Here is a 6,295-nt window from a genome sequence, read left to right as displayed (position 1 = left end):
GGTAAAGTTCAACAAGCTTGTGCTCTCTTTTCTAAACATGTTAAAAATTGGTATACACATGATTTGCACACTTAGGGGCATATTTACATGAAAGTGGCACATCAGTCCCGATGTGCCACTTTTCTTGCATCGCCCCTGCCAGACCTAACACATGGTTGCATCATATTTACAATGTAGTGCACCATGGCAGTCGTTAGGAAAATAGCGTCAACATTTTTGATGTTATTGTGGTGCTTTGCTGCACTAGCGTAAAAAATGTTGATGCTGGTGCAGCAAAGCACAGGGAGGCTCATTGATCAAAATGGGTGCACCATTTCAACGCCTACTCTGAGCAGGCATTAAAAATGAAGGAAAAAATGGCACATTGAAATGTTAATTTCACTGCACCATTTTTTCGGGCCTCCCTGAGTTGGAACGTCCCCCTTGCATACATCATGCCTGCACAGGAAAGAGGCCTCCCCAACGCCCCCTTAATATAAAACAAATGACACTATGGTGGCACAAGGTGTCGCTAGGGACTTGTAAATATGACCCTTAATTTATTTGTAGGTCCCTAGTATATGAAACGACATGTACCTAGGGCCAGTGATCCATTGCAACTAGTGGGCTACAGCTCTCATTGTATCACCCACTAAGCTAGCATGAAAAGCATGTATCCAGGTCTGCTCCACAGCCTAGGTTGCAGTTTAAACTGTACTTTTGGCCTTGCAAAATAAACATTTTGCCAGGCTTAAACCTTCCTATTTAATACCTATATGTTTGACCATGTTCACTGGAATCCTGCTAACCAGGACCCCAGTGATTATGCTCTCTGCCAAAACTCTGTATTTCACCCCACAATTGGCACACTGGTGCCCCACTGTAAGCCCATAGTATATGGTACCTATGTACCCAGGGCATTGGGGTTACAGGGGATCCCTATGGGCTGCAGCATATATTTTGCCAACTACAGGGAGCCCGGGTAAAGGGTTCTGCAGGACTGCCATTGCAGCCTGCGTGAAACAGTGCAAGCACCCTTTCACTGCCACGTTTGACTGCACTAGGTCACTTATAAGTCACCCCTATTGCAGGCCTTCTAGCCCAGAGGGCGGGGTGCAAAGTGGGTTTTAGCCATCTTGGATTCAAGGTTGGCAGGGTATTCTGGGAGCATCTGAGTGGCCAGTGCAGGCAGGTGACTTCAGAGCCCCCTCCTGATGGGTGGCCACCCAGCTAGGTGACCAATCCCTCATTCAAGGCTATTTAGGGTCTCTCTTGGGTGGTTCCTCAAATTAGTTGTTCATGACTCCAGCAGGATTCCTCTGCAACATCCACTTCGACTTCTGACTGAAGAAACTTCATCTGGATGCTCCAGGACTTGGCAAGCTGCAACAAAGAAGCAAGACTCTGCCTGTAACATTGTATCCAAGGTTCCTTTCAGCAATTGTAATGTTTGCCTGGTCATGCATCCTCTAAGGACAGCCTGTGTTCAGCCTGCAGAAGAAAGAATCTCCCTTGGGGCGAGGGAGTCACTCCCCTGCATCTACAGGCACCAACTGTAATGACGACTGGCTGCGTGGATCCCCTCTCCTGCTGAGCTGCGTGGATGTTGCAACATGGGTGGTGGACTGAAGTGGTCCTGACAGTCCTCTCTTCCAGCTGTCCAACTTGGGTGGAAATAAGCCTTTGCCTCCCCATGCAGGACAGTACCCATGCACTGCCTCCTTTGCAGCTGCCAAGACTTGTTGGCCTTCTCTCCAAGGGATCTTTAGGCATCTTGAAGCTCAAGCCCCCAGCACTCCACCCTGCAATGCACAACGCCGTGAGTGGTTCTCCTGCGGCGTGGGACTCCTTTTCAACTTCTGTGTCCCCATCCTGTGGGACTCCTGTGGGTGCTGCCTGTGCTTCTATGATCTCTCTCTGTTGCTGAGGGCTCCCTCTGACTGTCCCTGGTAGCTCCACTTTTCACTAAAACCATGGGTTTTGCATGTACCAAGGCTTGTTGGTGGGATCCGAAGATGCAAACCCAATTGCAATCCTCCTTATGGCATGGGACATCACCTGCATCCTCCAGGAACTCAACTACATCTTCTAGGGTGCAGTACTGACTCTCCTTAATCACCTTCAACTCTTCTCTTGCACCTTCAGTCTGGTGGGTAGGGCTCCTACCCTTCCTGAACTCTGCTGTGCTTGTTGGACTTGGTCTCCTTCTTCCACAGGTTCTCTTGTCCAGGAATCCACTGTTGGTGTCTTGCAGTCTCTTCTGGGTTTGCATCATTCTTCTTCTAAGTGGGTGCTCTGAGGAATTTACATTGATTTACTCCTGCTTTCCTGGTCTCTGGGGGGTGTTGTAGTACTTATCTTTGGGCTTTCCTAGTACTTTCAGCTCCCCTCTACACACTCCACTTACCCAGGTGGGGAACCAACTCTCGCATTCCATTTTTTTAGTATATGGTTTGTGCTCTCCTAGGGCCATTATTTTCTATTGTGATTTTCACTATATTGAACTGTTTCCTAACTGTTTTTATACCTATTTCTGCCTACTAGTGTATATAATATATTACCTCCTAAGGGAGTATAGCCTCTATAGTATTTCTGGTATTTGAGTCACCAAAATAAAGTACCTTTATTTTTGTAACACTGAGTGTTTTCTTTCATGTGTGTAAGTATTGTGTGTAACTGCAGTGGCATTGCATGAGCTTTGCATATCTCCTAGATAAGCCTTGGCTGCTCATACGCAGCTACCTCTAAAGAGCCTGGCTTCTAGACACTGATTACACTACATTAATAAGGAATACCTTGACCTGGTATGAGATGTAAGTACCTTGGGTCCCCACCACACAGCAGGCCAGCTTTCTACAGTATACGTCACCCATACGTTAGGTCCTAAATGCCAATAGGGTAGGGTCCGTGGTATTTTAAAAGTAAGGCATCGATATTTAATGTTTTACATGCCCTTGCAATGAAATACCCCCAAAGTCATTTTTCAGTGTGCCAAGGCTGACTCGTCCAAAAACGAACACTGGTTAACACTATTACAGGTAATATGTGCTAAATAAAGTTTGGGAGAAGTTCTAAACATTTTTTAAAGACTCATTTTAATAATTTAAAATCTAACTGTGTGAGAGGGTGGCCTCCTCTCTTGACAGCATGGCATGGGATATGGCATGCAATGCTGTGCCCAGCCTCTTTTTGAGCTTCAAATGATGGCTACCATGTCACTGGAGATGAGGTTCACACCTAGGCCCTCCTCCCCTTTGTCTCTTTAGTCAGACTAGCATTAAACCGAGTTGGGGTATAGGACCCGGCCAGAACTGGTTTAGTGGGTGGACAAAGGCTTTCCCTCCAACTACAGACCGGCAGTGGGCATAAAAGTGGACTCCACAGAACACTCCTAGACATGTGAAAATTGAGAAGAAGGGTTGGCCTGCTGTTTGAAGAACGTAAGGAAGATTTGACCTGTTGTCCTTGATCTCAGGACCGCAAAAATGACTCCAAGGGTGTAGCGTGGATTGGTGAGAAAAAGATGCAGACATCGGATGGATAAATTAAGTGGAAGATTATTCCATGACAAAGAGGACCCACGATCATCAGCGGTGTCTGCATCCTGGAGTAACGGCCAAATGACCGAGCCGTTGCCCGAACTCCAGAACACCGAGACATCCACTAATGATTGCTGGTTCCAAACATAGAACGCAAGGGTAAGAAAGGAAATACACACAACTCGTTGTAGATATAACACATTAACAAAGCATTATAAAAATACTACAAAGGGGTAGTTGGCGGACCTCCTGTGTGAGTTACAGGGACACAACAGAGTTCCAGAGACCCTTACCCAGTAACTGCACAGCTGATCAGTACCAAATGAACTTGCCCTGGACCCTGCTGGCCTTTTTTGGAGTGAGCCCTAGCCTCATGGGTTTGTTTCCCAGGTCCTGGATCCATGGCTGGTGTTAAATTGTACTCCTCATGTACCTAAACTGTAAGATGTGAGACTTTAAAACTTTTCACCATCTTTCTGCCTGAACAACAGACGTAGACCAGGATCATCATTGACGATGAATTGATGGTCGGCCTCAGCTTTCTGGTTTGTCCCACTGACAAGATCTCACTTCCAGAAAAGTTTCTAAATACACAATAGAAGGCTCCATATGATTAACATCAAGACTTCCTTGGCACTGACTTTGGACTTTGCCTGCTCAGAGCTCTGAACGACCACACTGGGGCCTCTCTCTACTAACCCCCTGTCGTCGATCAGTGCTTTAAATAGCTTCCAGCTTGACCAGCTAACAACTGGTTGATGATCTCTTTTACTCCGTAAGAAAATCTGTCAGAAGGAAACTTTTCACTTTGACTCACTCTAGCACGACCAGATATCCACGGTTTGTGCGTTTTCCATTATTTATAATTCAAAATTATAAAATTCTTATCTCTCATTATTCTTATTGGCTTTTTGTTGTTCTGGCATTCTTGTATTTATCAAAATGTATTCTATTTTTCTACAATGTTTTGGAATGTTTGGTTTGTTGTGTTTTAACATTATTAATGCTTGAGTATTGCATAATTACTTTACACATTGCCTGTAAGAATGACAGCTTTTGAGCCAAGCTACCCCATGATTGGGAGTGGGTTTATTTAGTGATGTTAGTGGTTCAACCCGACAATGATTATAGTTTTCATCCTTCTCAACTAATAGTGGAATTTCTTACATTGGTGTTCAGTTGTGGAATCTAGTACTTTTATTTTAGCAATGATGATCAGTGATTTCTGTAAAACCTACAATTCCTTGTTATTTAAAATTGTGCATTTTAATTAACTTTTTGCTACATTTCACTCCTATTCTCATCTTTCCTCCTGCCATGTTTGCAAGAATGGATTTGGATCTCAGCTACATTAGATGTTTCACTTTGACAGAGATGAAAGACTTGTGTAAGTAGAAGGGGCTGACACTATCAAGAGGTGCCAAGAAACTGGAGTACCAGCTAACTTGCATACCTTTAAAAGAGGTCCCTATGTTACAGTTTATATCATCGTGGCAGGAGAGTGATGGTGCAGAAATTGAGATGGAGATAGATAAGGAGAAAGAGAATGACTTGGTAATAGCCCAAGAGCCAGAGAAGAGAGGGAATCCCACAGTGGTAAGGTCATCTGCTTTGTATAAGGCGAAGAGGAGGGTGTCTTACCACAGACTGACCCCTGCAGAGTTGCAGAACAGACAAGCTGAGATAAGGCTGAAGCTGCAATTGGTCATTGTGACCATGGAGGAGAAAAGGTGACCAAGGAAGAGAGGAGAGCTGAAGCAGTTACTACGGTGGCCATAGAGAAGAAATAATGGAGGCAGACAGAGACTTAGAGGAGAATTAGAAAAAGAGAGCCTTAGAGGAGAGGAAGCTGGCTCTAGAGAAGACTACATGAGATAAACCAGAAAGAACTGGACCTGAAAGCCAAGAAGATCAGAGGATCTAGTGACAATGGGGGCAGTGACACTGAAGGAGCAAAAGGGATCTGGTTCCTTGCTTTGTTGTGGGGGGTGACACTGATAAGTAGTTTGAACCCTAGGAGGTAGCTTTTTGTATGCACAAGGTTCTAGAGGGAGACTGGGGGGGCTATCCTCTGGAAGCATGTGGCAATCTCTGGGATGGATACTCTGCTGGTCCCAGATAAAGCTGACAGGTGACCCCATGAAAGAAGCCCTTAATGTCAAGTTTGGTCTTACCCGAGAGAATGCTGCTTGAAGGGTAGGGACTGGCAGGACTGGGTGGATTTCATGCATTACTCCAGTAAGGCACTAAATGGTTGGGTGAAGGGCATGCAACAAAGTGAATGACTACAATGGGCTGTTAATTGATTAATTAATTAAATGATTTGAACGCACATATTCAATAACTATTTTGCAGAGCTGCATCCTCTCTTGATTAATCCACAGCTCACTGTGCTCAGAGATCTTGTGGATGAGGGTGAACTCTGAATTACTACCAGGGTGTCAAAGGGGGTACGTGGGGGAGACACTAAGAAAGGTGGACACGGTACCCACAAACAGAGGTAGGAGGAAAACCGGAAAACCAAAGGGGTATCTCTGAAGGGCCACAAAAGTTAGACTTTTGGTCTAAGTTTACATTTTTAGTCTAAACTTAGACCAAAAGTCTAACTTTACTATGAGCAAAGTTAGAAATTAGGTCTAAACTTAGACTTTTGATCTATGTTTACCTTTGGGAATCAGGTCCTCAGTGTATAGCTTTCATATGAAAGACTGAGCTAGTTTGCAATCATGAACATAAAGAAAATATCTTCAAAAACTTGTTAGATATTTGTTAGAAAC

This window comes from Pleurodeles waltl, chromosome 2_1, assembly GCF_031143425.1.
Source record: "Pleurodeles waltl isolate 20211129_DDA chromosome 2_1, aPleWal1.hap1.20221129, whole genome shotgun sequence".
NCBI classification, from domain to species: Eukaryota; Metazoa; Chordata; class Amphibia; order Caudata; family Salamandridae; genus Pleurodeles; species Pleurodeles waltl.
The sequence above is the reverse complement of the archived record's forward strand: the minus strand, read 5'-3'. Positions refer to the sequence as shown.